At 35.3% G+C, this 14,085-nt stretch overlaps 1 non-coding gene across 1 annotated transcript; it reads right to left on the bottom strand.

Moving 5' to 3' along the window:
- Positions 1-11,002: 11,002 nt before the first annotated feature.
- LOC144456023 (U6 spliceosomal RNA) lies at positions 11,003-11,109 on the bottom strand. The gene has a single exon (XR_013484932.1). It is a non-coding gene; the product is annotated as a U6 spliceosomal RNA (small nuclear RNA).
- Between the last annotated feature and the right edge of the window lie 2,976 nt (positions 11,110-14,085).

Here is a 14,085-nt window from a genome sequence, read left to right as displayed (position 1 = left end):
TTGAGGAACAATTAATCTCAATACTATACAAGTTTTTTTAAAAAATAGGTAAAGAAAGTTCTACCAAATTCTTTTTATGATACATAAACCAGGGAAAACAAAAACAGAGAAAGAAAATCAAGGGCCAATTTCACTAATGAATATTAGTGTAAAAATTTAAATAAAATGCTAGCAAGAACATCATGGCAATATATCACAAAGATTATACACTCTGAGCAGGTAGCATTTATACCAGGAATGCAGGGCTAATTCAGTATTAGGAAAACCATAAGCATATGACCATATCAATAACAAAAACAGCAGAAGTCATATAAATCATTTTGTAAAGCTAGAAAAATATCAACAAAATCCACCTGGAGGAACAAAAGGCCAAGAATATCAAGAGAATTAATGGAAAATGTGAAGGAAGGCAACCTATATTTAAACATAATTACATAAAGCATAGGAATAAATGGAGACTTCCTTAAAATGATAAGTAGTGTCTTTCTAAAAATAAGAATAACCATTACTTTCAATGGGGATATATAAGAAGACTTCCCAATAAAATCAAGATTAAGGCAAGGATGCCCTTTATCACCACTATTATTCAATATTGTATCAGAAATGTCAGCTATAACAATTACAAGAAAAAGAAATAGAAGGAACAAAAATGGGCAATAAAGAAACAAAGCTGTCACTGTTTGAAGATAATATGGTGGTATACATAGATAACCCTAGAGAATCAACTGAAAACATAGTTGAAACAATTAACAACTTGAATAAAATTGCAGGATATAAAATAAACCACATAAATTATCTGGATTTTTATATGTTACCAACAAAGCCCAGCAGTAAAGGATAGAGAAATAACATTTAAAATAACTAGAGATAACATAAAATATTTGGGTCTACCAGCCAAGACAAACCTAGGGACAATATGAACGTAATTACAGTGTATTCTTCACAGAAATAAAGACATATAAATAATTGGAGAATGATTAATTGCTCATGGGTAGAATAAGCAAATACAATAAAAATGACAATTCTAACCAAGTTAATATATTTATTCATTGCCATACCATTCAAACTTCCAAAGAATTATTTTATGGAGCCAGAAAAAAAAAACAGTAACAAAATTCATCTGGAAGAACAAAAGGTCAATAATAACAAGGGTATCAGTGAAAACAATGTGAAAGAAGGCAGCCTAGCAGTACTGGATTCCAAACACTGTTACAAGCTAGTAATAATGAAACAGTACAAGCTAAGAAATAGAGCAGAGGTCAATAAGTATTAGGTATACAATAAACATAGTGAATGACCGTGGTAATCAAGTGTTTTCTAAACCCAAAGATATAAGTTTTGGGGGGTAAGGACTCACCATTTGAAAAAAAATTTCTGAGGAACCTGCAAGTAAGTTTGATGGAAAAAAGTCATAAGCCAATATCTCACAATCTATACTAAAACAAAGTCAAAATGGACAAATGTTTTAGTTGCAAAGGATGATATCATATTAGGGAATTATGAAAAAATGTACCTGTCAGATCTATGGGTAAAGAAAGAGTTTATGACAAAACAAGATATAGAGAGAATCAAATGAAGTTAAATGAATCATTTTGATTACATGAAATTGAAAAAGGTTTTGTCCAAATAAAATTAATGCTGCCAAAATTAGCACAGAAGGAAACTGAGAATATTATTACAGGAATATTCTCTGATAAAGGCCTTATTTCTCAAATATGTAAGCACATGACACAAATTGATAAAAATAAGAGACATTCTCCAGTTGATAAGTCATCAAAGGACATGACAATATAGTGTTCAGAAGAAGAAATCAAAGGTATCAATAGTTGTATGAAAAAATTCTGTAAATAACTACTGATAAAAGAAAGGCAAATTAAGGTATTTCTGAGGTATCACCCCACACCTATCAGATTGACTAGTATGACAGAAAAGAAAAATGAAAAATGCTGCAGAGGCTATCAAAAAAAGGTATACTAACACATTGTTGATGGAATTGTGAACTATTTTGACCATTTTGCAGAACGATTTTTAACTATGCACAAAGGGCTATACAAATCTGAATACTCTCTGACCTAACAATACCACAGATCTATGCATAAAGAAAAAGTTTATGACAAAACAAGCAGGTCTGTATCCCAAAAAGATGAACAAAGATGCACAAGGACCTATTTGTACTAAAATATTTATAGCAGCTCTTTTTGTAGTGGCAAAGAAATGGAAATTGAAAATTATGCCCAACAATTGGAGTACGACTGAAGAAGTTGTATACATAGTTTGATGAAATATCATTGTGCTTTTAAAAAAAAGAAATATTATTGTACTTTAAAAAATGATGAGCATATGGTTTCAGAAAAAAACTTGGGAACACAAATGAACTGATTCACAGTGAATAAGCAGGACCTAGAGAACATTGTACACAGTATCAGCAATATTGTGAGGATGATCAACTGTGCAAGACTTAGCTACTCTATCAAGAAAATCATTCAAAACAATTTCAAAAGACCTACAATGAAAAATGTTATCCATCTCCAGAAAAAAGAACTGATGAACTCAGAGTACAGATTGAAGCATACTTTTCTTCACTTTATTTTTCTTGTTTTTGTTTGTGTGTGTGTTTTCTTTTGCAACATGTGTAATATGGAAATGTTTTGCGTGACTTCACATGTTTAATTTATATTATATTGTTTGTCTTCTTAATGGGAGGGAGAGTAGCAGAAGGCAAGGGCAAAATTTGAAAATCAAAATTTAAAAAAATCAATTTTAAATATAAAAAATAATTTGGAAACGTTTAAGGAAATCAATTAAAAAAAATTGAAAAATCCTTCATAACCAACCCCTTTGTATTTTTCCAGTCTTCTTGAACCTTAGTCTTACTGTTATTTTTTAATCAAGTGACCCTGGACTCCATGCTGTTCCACAAATAAGACATTCCATCTCTTTGTTCTGGGCCTTTTCTTTGGCTGTCCCCATTCCCAGAATGCTTTCTTTCCACATTTCTGGCTACTGCCTTTTCTGACATCCTTTTATTCCCAAGTAAAATGAGATCTTCTACCATTTATCCTGTATATAGCTTGTTTGTATATATCTGTTTGTTTGCTATCTCCCTCATTGAATTGTGAGTTTCTTGAGCATGGGGATGATACTTGTTCCTTTCTTTGTATCCACAGCGCCTGGAACATGGTAGACATGTAAGAAACTTTTATTTACTTATTGACTTAAAAATATTTTCCAAATCATTAAGTGCAATTTACAGATTCCTTAAATTCTGATTAAAATAAAACTACTATTATGAGGTGGTTCATGGGCTTTAAAAGATTGCCACAGTGGATCCATCCCACCAAAGTATTTGGGATTATATGGGTGAAAAAGCTAAAAATCAGTACAAAGATATAAGAAATAATAAAAATGAGGGGAAAATATGACATGTTATTAAAAGAATGCCAACCTTGCCTCTATAAAACATTTATTGGTGTTGAAAAATAAAAATCACAAAATTGTTTTAGTCACCTCAAGACTTTACCCTGGAATAAAAAACAATCTTTCTTTTTATTACTTTCCTTTTTTTATTAATTTATTTTAATTTATCAACAATCACTTCTATAAGTTTTTGAGTTTTAAATTTTTCTCACCCTCCCTCCTTACTTCCCTTTCCAAGATGGTGCGCAATCTAATATAGGCTATACATATACATTCCTATTAAACATATTTTCACATTAGTGATGTCGTAAGTAAGAATTAGAACTAATAGGAGAAACCACCAGAAAGAGGAAACAAAACAACAGAGAAAAAAAAGTAAATGTATGCTTTGATCTGCATTCAAACTCCATAGTTCTTTCTTTGGATGTGATAGCATTTTCTCAGAGGCTTTTGGAGATGTCTTAGATCCTTGTATTGCTGAGAGGGTTAAGTCTATCAAAGTCATCATCACTCAGTGTGGCTGTTCTGTGTACAACATTCTCCTGGTTCTGCTCACTTCACTCAGCATCAAACCATACATTTTCCAGGTTTATCTGAAGTCTGCCTGTTCATCATTTCTTATAGCACAATAGTATTCCATTACATTCATATATCACATTCACAATTATGATTACTATCTGTGTCTTTCTCTCTCTTCTCCCCCATTATGCTTTTCTTTCTCCTTTCTCCTTTTCCCTCCTCACTAATGTTTTGCTTTTGACCACCCCCTCCCTCAGTCCCACCTCCCTTCTATTAGCCCCCTCCCTTTTCTTTCCCCTTTTCCCTCCTACTGCCTATAGGGCATGTTAGATTTCTATACCTAACTGATTATGTTATTCCCTTCTTGAGCCAAATCTGATGAGAGTAAGGTTCAAACAATGCTCATCTCCCTCCCTTCTTTCCCTCTGCTGTAATAGGTTTTTGTGCCTTTTCCTGTGATGTAATTTACCCTTGTCTGCCTCCTCCTTTCCTTTTCTCTCAGTACATTTTCTTAATTAGATAAGATTAATTCACTTACTTGGATCCATTTAACCCATTGATTAGATTTTTTTCATCATTACATCAAAGTCAATTTATACCCACCTTTATGTATACCCTTTAACATGTGTAATAACAATACAGTTCTCAAGAGTTACAAGTGTCATCTTCCCTTGTAGGGATGTAAAGTTTGCCCTTATTAATAACATGTTGTTTCTTTCTGTCCCCTGTTTACCTTTTTATATCTCTCTTGAGTCTTGTATTTGAAGATCAAATTTTCTGTTGAGCTCTGGTCTTTTTATCAGGAAGGTATGGAAGTCCCTATTTCATTGAATATCCATCTCCTCCCTGAAAGATCATGCTCATTTTCACTGTAGTTGATCCTTGGTTGTAATCCAAGCTCCTTTGCCTTATGGAATATTATTCCACCCTATGGTCTTTTAATGTAGAAGCTGCAAGGTCCTGTGTAATCCTGACTGTGGTTCCATGATATTTAAATTGTTTCTTTCTGGCTGCTTGCAGTATTTTCTCTTTGACCTGGTAATTTTGGAATTTGGCTACTATATTCCTTGGTTTTTCAATTTGGGATCTCTTTCAGGAGGTGATGGTGGATTCTTTCTATGGCTATTTTACCCTCTGGTTCTAGGACCTCAGGAGTTTTCCTTGATTTCCTGAAAGATACTGTCCAGGCTCTTTTTTCATCATATTTTCAGGTAGACCAATAATTTTTAAATTGTCTCTCCTGGATCTATTTTCCAGGTCAGTTGTTTTACCAATGAGGTATTTTATTTTCATCTATTTTTTCATTCTTTTGTTTTTTTGACTGATTCTTGCTCTCTCATAGAGTCATTAGCTTCCATTTGCTCAATTCTAATTTTTAACAAATTGTTTTCTTCTATTAGATTTTGTACCTCCTTCCCATTTGGCCAATTGTATTTTTAGGGACTTGTTTTCTTCAGTGTACTTTTTTTCAGTTGAATTGTATTTTTTAGGGACTTGTTTTCTTCAGTGTACTTTTTTTCCAGTTGGCCAATTGTATTTTTTAAGGACTTGTTTTCTACAGTTAATTTTTGTCCTTCCTTTTCCAAGCTATTGATCTCTCTTGCATACCTCTCATTTCTTTTCCCATTTTTTTCTTCTACCTCTCTCATTTGACTTTTAAAATCCTTCTTGAGCTCTTTAAGAAGGCTTTTTGGGCTTCAGACCAGTTCATATTCCCTTTTGAGGTTCCAGATGTGGGTTTGTTGACAATGTTGTCCTTCAGAATTTCTGCCTTGATCTTCACTCTTCCCATAATAAGAATCTATCATAATTTCTTTTTGCTCATGGTGTTTGCTTATTTCCTGGCCTTTAAAGAGATTGGCTCTCCTGCTGGGGAGCAGAGGGCACTGACCCAAGCTTCTTGTGTTGGGAGCCTAGGCCTGGTCAATGGCTTTGTGTGCTGGGGCCTCCAATGTTGGCAGTTGGAGGCTATAGGATTCTGGCAGCTTACCTGTGTTGGGCTGGAAACAGCAATACTGGAACTCTAGGGGTAGGATTGGGTAGGGGCTCCTGGAGATTTCCTGCTCACCAGGCCTTTCCTTCCTTTTGCTTTCTTCAGCTCCTTTCAGATGGATGTTGTAGGGTCTTTATCCACCTGGGGCCCCTAGAGCACTGCTTCCCTTAGTTTTGCTGAGGCACTGGAAGAACTGGTTGCTGTAAAATGCTAAGGCACCTGGTGATTTTCTGAGCTGGTTTCCACCTGTTCCCCTGCCCTCAATGAGGCATTGGGGGGTCCAGGTGTTGGTGTTTGCCTGCTCCACCACCAGGGCTTCAGGATCTTCTCCTGGTATGCTGAGGTGGGGCTTTCCACTAGCTTGCTGGGATGCCTCTCATTCTATACTGCTGACCTTCCCCCAGGTTAAAAAGGACCTTTCCAGTTAATCCCTCAAGCTACCTGGGCTACTGGACTGCTGCACCCCATCTTTCTTCTGGTTCACTTGTTCCAGGGTTTTTCCTCAGTGATGTTTTCTGGGCTTTCAGGGGTTAATAAGGGAGAGTAAGAGAGACTCACCTCTTACTCTGTCATCTTGGCTCCTGGAAGCAGAAGTCCCAATCATTTTTTTTTATTAACAATAGTCTACTGGTAACATTGTGAGTATTGGAATACTACAGCTTGCAAATTATCAAAGCTGAAGATCACAGAAATGGCAACACAGATGTTTATAATGATGCCTTAGAAATAAAGAATTACAAAGCAATAACAAAATCACAAAGAAAAAAAGAAAGGAAGGAAGGAAAGAAGGGAAAGAGTCAGGGAGAGAGAAAGGAAGGGAGAAAAGAAGGAAAGAAAGGAAAGAAAACAAAAGGAAAGACAGAAGTGTGACCCTTGTAACATATTCAGAGACAAGCAAAAAAAAAAAACTTGTGGTCTCATTGACTAGGCCCCAAAATATGTAATATTTTTTTCATCTTGAGTCCATCACCTTTCTAACTGAAGGCAGGTAGCATGCTTCATCATGGATCCTCTGGAATTGTGGTTATCTTTTTTAAAAGTTTTCAAAGCTCTTTTTTTTACAATGCTATTTTTTTGTATAAATTGGTCTGCTGCTTCTGCTCACTTCCCTCTTCATTAGTTACTACAATCCTTGTTATTTATTACTAGAACTGTCTTTCATCATTTTGTGTAATACAATAGTATAACATTACATTTATATGCCATAACTTTTCAGTCATTCTCCAACTGATGAGGACCTCCTGATCATTTTTTCACCACAAAATAAGTGTGTGTATACACACACACACACACACACACACACACACATATAATCTCGTAATGAATTTTAAGGTATAGTTCTAAATTGTTTTCCATAATATTTAGGTCAATTCACAGCACCACCAAGAGTGGATCAATGTGTCTGTTTTCCTGTAGCCTTTGCAACATTAGTCATTTTCTATCTTATGTAATTTTGTCACTCTGATAGGTGTGTTCTAAGGTCCCTCAGAGTTGTTTTAATTTTGATTTAAATAACTATCTGTGATTTGGGGAATTTTATATGGTCTTTGATAGCTTAAATGTCATCATTTGAAAATAGCCTATTCAAATCCTTTGACTATGTGTCAGTTGGGGAACGGATTTTAGTCTTATGAATTTGAAGCAGCTTTCTTTAGTTCTTGAAAATAAGACCTTTATTAGAGAAACTTCCTATAAATATTCCCCCCTGCATATTATATTACCTGTAGCCTCTTCTAATTTTAGCAAAAACAATTTTATTTTTGTCAGTCAGTCAATACATATCTGTTGTTTATAATATAATAGACATTGAGCTAAGGGATACTAGGAAAAGCAAAAGATTAGCTATCAAAGAGCTCACATTCTAATGGGAAAGACACCACGTAAACAACTATGTAGAAACAAGCTATATACAATGTAAAATGGAGATCATTAAGAGAGGGGATTCACTAGAATTAAGGGGGATTAAGAAGGGCTTCCTGTAGAAAGTGAAATTTTTGCTTGAACTTGAAGCTAATGAACATGGGAGATAGAGGTTAGGAAGAAGAGCATTTAATGCAGAGTGAAATATCAATGAAAATACGTAGCTTAGGGATATAGAGTTATTTTTTCCACCACCAACAAGGAGGCACATGTCACTGAATTACAGAGTGCATGAAGGACTCTAGAGTGTAATAAGACAGAAAAGGTAGGGAGCAAGACAGATTATGATAGGGTGTGAATATCAAACAGAGGATTTTGTATTTGATCCTCTTGGTGATAGAGAGCCACTAGAGTTTATAGATTAGGGGGGGATAACATGTTCAAACATGTGCCTTATAAGATCACTTTGACAGCTGAGTAGAGGATGGACTAGCATAAGGGTAGGAGGGTTATTGTAATAATCCAGGTATTAGGTGATAAAGCCCCTCACCAGAATGGTGGAAGTGTCAGAAGAGAGAAGGAAGCATATATAAATGATGCTCTGAAGGCAAAATCAATAGACCTTGACAAAAGATTGGGAATAAGGAGTGAGAAGGTGTGCTGGATCATATATATATATATATATATACACAAACATGCATACATACACACATACATATGTACTGATATATATATATATATATATATATATATATATACGTATATATATGTATATATATATGCATATATATATGTATATATATATATGTATATATATGTATATATATATATATAAACATTTATTTGGTTTACAAAATTATATATACACACATATATATTGTGTACACAAATACACACTGGAAAATACATGTGGACTCATTTTTCCCTCTTTGAGAGTTCACTTTAGTTTATTAAATATTTTTTTAAACAAAGGTATTTATTGAGATGAGATTATAAAAATAATATTAGCAAAATGCTCCCCCCCCAAAAAAAAAGAAACCTGGAATTCTCTGATTATCTATATACCACATTAACTGGAAGATTAGTCACACACACACAAATACACTAATGTGGAGGCACACACATAGGATAGGAACAAGGACCAGGCAATTCATACCATTTGCATTGTAGGACCCTGTTATCCTTCCCCTTCTGAGGAGATCCTTACAATGTTCCTTATATATAACATTACTGTTTGGAAGGTCATCAAGTTGGGTTATCTAGGCTTCTTATTTTCACAGAGCAATTTTCAGTGGTCAGAATTGGGTGGCTTACTTCTTGACTCAAAGAGGTAATATTTTCAGTCCTCTCCTACTCCTGGACCTGCTCCTTGTCAGTTTTGGTGTCCCCTACTGAGCAAATAGCTCTTTTGTAACATGCTATGGTTTACTGGTAGGGAAAAACAGAAAGAAAACGTCCTCCATCCTATATTCCTTCTCAATGGCTAGGTTCTTTCATAATTGTCTCCATTTGCTTCTAGGAGTAATATTATTTAGAGGTGTTTCCTACTTCACCTGCATTTCCCAAGCATGGTTCCTGTTGTTTTGTTTTGTTTTTAATAATTTGTTTATTTTTAGTTTTCAAAATTCACTTCATAAGATTTTGAGTTCTAAATTTTCTCCCCCTTCTTCACCTCCCCCCCTCCCCAAGATAGCATGCAATCTGATATAGGCTATACTTACACATTCATATTAAGCATATTTTCACCTTAGTCATGACATATGGAAGAATTAAAACTAATGGGAGGAACCACAAAAATGAAACAATAAAACAAAAATAAAAAGAAAAGGAGAGCAAATAGTATCCTTCCATCTACATTCATGCATCCATTCCATCTGTATCCATGGTTCTTTTTCTGGATGTGGATAGCATTTTCCATTATGAATCTTTTAGAGTTGTCTTAGATCTTTGTATTGCTGAGAAGAGCTAAGTCTATCAAAGTCAGTCATCACGCAATGTGGCTGTTACTGTGTACAATGTTCTCCTGGTTCTGCTCACTTCACTCAGCATCATTTCATATAAGTTTTTCCAGGTATTTCTGAATTCCACCTGCTCATCATTTCTTATAGCACAATAGAATTACATTACATTCATATACCAAAACTTGTTCAGCCATTCCTGATTGATGAACATTACCTCCATTTCCAATTCTTTGCCACCACAAAAAGAGCTGCTATAAATATTTTTGTACATGCGGGTTCTTAAATTTCTTTTTCTGATGTTAGGTCATGTAAATCCTCAATTTCATGTTATATTAATGTGGGCATTTTATATTCTGTAAGTATAAATCCAGTTCAATTGGGTTGTCAGTTTTGTTGACATATAATTGAGCAATCTATTTTCAAATAATTTCCCATATTTCTTCATTTGTTATGAATTCTCTTTTCATTTTGATTACTCATAATTTGGTTTTCCCTCTTTTTCAATATAAAAATAGTTAATGGTTTTACCACTTTGTTGTCTTTGTAATAATCACATGCCCATTTTTATTTATTCCTCATGATTTTTTATTGTGGAAAATGTTTAGAGACCTAAATTTTCTTCTGAGGACTGTTTTAATTACCTCCCCAAAATTTTTACATATTGTCTCACTGTCATTCTCTTTAATAAAATAATCTATTGAATTTTTCTATAACTTAATACATAATTAATTTTTGAAAAAAAAAGATACTATTCATGGAAGATAGACCAACAGGGGGAAAAAAGCAAACAGATAGGTGATAGATAATAGTTACATATAAATCCTTTCTATTCCCTTCCAATAAGTCCTAAAGGTTCAGTATACCTACCTTTTTTTTCTAAAAATTCTATTTAAGTCCTTCACTTCAACCTGAGTTTTAAAATAGACTTATCTAAATCAATGGGAATACCTTGAAATTTCTCACTATTTTAGTAGTATTGTCTATTTCTTATTGTAAGTCCTTTAGCATTGCCATTTAGGAATTGAATGCTGTGCCATCTTTTGCATTTTATGTTATGTATTGATATTAATTCATTGTCTGTGGTAACTTTCAGTGTAATGTAGTTTTCCCCTTTATCTTTTAAAATCAAGCCGATTTTTGCTGTTGACTTGTCTGGTCATGACTTTTTTTTTTTAAGGTTAAATAAAAGCTAATTCAGTTTTCTCAAGCCCATTTTTTTAACTTTGCATGAATCTTTATGTTCCAAGGAAGTTAATGTATGGAATGCTTCATGAATTTTCATGTCATGCTTTCACAGGAGCCATGCTAATCTTCTATACATTTAACCAATTTTGGTAAACGTGCTTCCAAACAAAGCATCTTAATACTCTTGTAAAAAATCCAAGGGTGTGTTGCTTACCTGTTAACAAACATAGATAAAAAGGTTCCCTCATATTAAGATACATATAAGTCACTATGTGTAATGGGGAGGGACAGTTAATCTGAGCCTACAGGGGCTGAGCTATTTCTCCCATATGTAAAAAACATCAAATTGAAACAAATGAATTATTCCTATTGGGTTACATTATAATTGGTAAGAATTAACAAAGGTATATTTAATAGGAAGAAACCCATAGGCAAGCACCACAAAATGATCTAAAGATGACCCCCCCGCCCATGCAAGGTATACATGCTAACACAAATTCATATAGGTCAGTTTCCAGGAGACAAGATGGCAGAATAAGAGGTGAGTCTCACTTACCCTCCCTTATTAACCCCTAAAAGCCTATATAATATCACCCCACAAAAAAAGAACCCTGGAACAGCTGAACCACAAGAAGGATGGGGAGCAGCAGTCCAATAGCCCAGGTAGCTTGAGGGATTAACTGGAAAGGCCCCTTTTAACCTGGGGGAAGGTCAGCAGTACAGAATGAGAGGCATCCCAGCAAGCTAGTGGAAAGCCCCACCTCAGCATACCAGGAGAAGATCCTGAAGCCCTGGTGGTGGAGCAGGCAAACACCAACACCTGGACCCCCCAATGCCTCATTGAGGGCAGGGGAACAGGTGGAAACCAGCTCAGAAAATCACCAGGTGCCTTAGCATTTTACAGCAACCAGTTCTTCCAGTGCCTCAGCAAAATTAAGGGAAGCAGTGCTTCTAGGGGCCCCAGGTGGATAAAGACCCTACAACATCCATCTGAAAGGAGCTGAAGAAAGCAAAAGGAAGACAAGGCCTGAGTGAGCAGGAAATCTCCAGGAGCCCCCCTACCCAATCCTACCCCTAGAGTTCCAGTATTGCTGTTTCCAGCCCAACACTAGGTAACCTGCCAGAATCCTATAGCCTCCAACTGCCAACGTTGGAGGCCCCAGCACACAAAGCCATTGACCAGGCCTTAGGCTCCCAATACAAGAAGCTTGGGTCAGTGCCATCTGCTCCCCACAAGGAGAGCCTAATCTCTTTAAAGACCAGGAAATAAGCAAATACCATGAGCACAAAGAAGTTTATGATAGATTCTTATTATGGGAAGAGTGAAGATCAAGGCAGAAATTCTGAACCGGAAAGCATTGTCAACAAACCTATATCTGGCAACTCAAAAGGGAGTATGAACTGGTCTGAAGCCCAAAAAGCCTTCTTAAAAAAGCTCAAGAAGGATTTTAAATGTCAAATGAGAGAGGTAGAAGAAAAAAAATGGGAAAAGAATGAGAGGTATGCAAGAGAGAGTTAAGAGATTGGAAAAGGAAGGACAAAAATTAACTGCAGAAAACAAGTACTGGAAAAATACAGCTGGCCAACTGGAAAAAAGTGCACTGAAGAAAACAAGACCCTAAAAAATACAATTGACTAAGTGAAAAAAATACACTGAAGAAAACAAATCCCTAAAAATATAATTGGCCAAATGGGGAAGGAGGTACAAAATCTAATAGAAGAAAACAATTTGTGAAAAATTAGAATTGGGCAAATGGAAGCTAATGACTCTATGAGAGAGCAAGAATCAGTCAAATAAAACAAAAGAATGAAAAAAATAGATGAAAACATAAAATACCTCATTGGTAAAACAACTGACCTGGAAAATAGATCCAGGACAGACAATTTAAAAATTATTGGTCTACCTGAAAAAAACCTACCTGATGAAACAAAGAGCCCGGACAGTATCTTTCAGGAAATTGTCAAGGAAAACTGTCCTGAGGTCCTAGAATCAGAGGGTAAAATAGCCATAGAAAGAACCCACCAGTCACCTCCTGAAAGAGAACCCAAGTTGAAAATGCCAAGGAATATAGTAGCCAAATTCCAAAATTACCAGGCCAAAGAGAAAATACTTCAAGCAGCCAGAAAGAAACAATTTAAATATCATGGAACCATAGTCAGGATTACACAGGACCTTGCAGCTTCTTTATTAAAAGACCATAGGGTGTGGAATATAATACTCCATAAGGCAAAGGAGCTTGGATTACAAGCAAAGATCAACTATACAGTGAAAATGAGCATGATATTTCAGGGGAGGAGATGGATATTCAATGAAATAGGGAACTTCCATACCTTCCTGATAAAAAGACCAGAGCTCAATAGAAAATTTGATTTTCAAATACAAGACTCAAGAGAGATATGAAAAGGTAAATGGGACAGAAAGAAACAACATGTTATTAATAAGGGCAAACTCTTTACATCCCTACCAGGGAAGATGACACTTGTAACTCTTGAGAACTGTATTGTTATTACAACATGTTAAAGGGGTATACATAAAGGGGGTGGGTATGAATTGACTTTGATATAATGATGACAAAATCTAAACCAATGGGTTAAATGGTTTCAAGTAAGTGAATTAATCTTATCTAACTAAGAAAATGTACTGAGAGAAAAGGAAAGGAGGAGGCAGATAAGGGTAAATTACATCACAGGAAAAGGCACAAAAACTTATTACAGCAGAGGGAAAGAAGGGAGGGAGATGAGCATTGTCTGAACCTCACTCTCATCAGATTTGACTCAAGAAGTGAATAACATAATCAGTTAGGTATAGAAATCTAGCATGCCCTGTAGGCAAAGGAGGGAAAATGGGAAAGAAAAGGGAGGGGGCTAATGGAAGGGAGGTGGGACTGAGGGAGGGGGTGGTCAAAAACAAAACATTAGTGAGGAGGGAAAAGGAGAAAGGAGAAAGAAAATCATGAATGGGGGAGGGGAGAAGAGAGAGAAAGACACAGATAGTAATCATAAGTGTGAATGTGATATATGAATGTAATGGAATACTATAGTGGTATAAGAAATGATGAACAGGCAGACTTCAGATAAACTTGGAAAGACATGTATGGTTTGATGCTAAGTGAAGTGAGCAGAACCAGGAGAATGTTGTACACAGGAACA

Source organism: Phascolarctos cinereus, unplaced genomic scaffold (genome assembly GCF_003287225.1).
Source record: "Phascolarctos cinereus isolate Bilbo 61053 unplaced genomic scaffold, phaCin_HiC Scaffold_2;HRSCAF=192, whole genome shotgun sequence".
NCBI classification, from domain to species: Eukaryota; Metazoa; Chordata; class Mammalia; order Diprotodontia; family Phascolarctidae; genus Phascolarctos; species Phascolarctos cinereus.
This window is presented reverse-complemented; position numbering and strand designations above follow the sequence as displayed.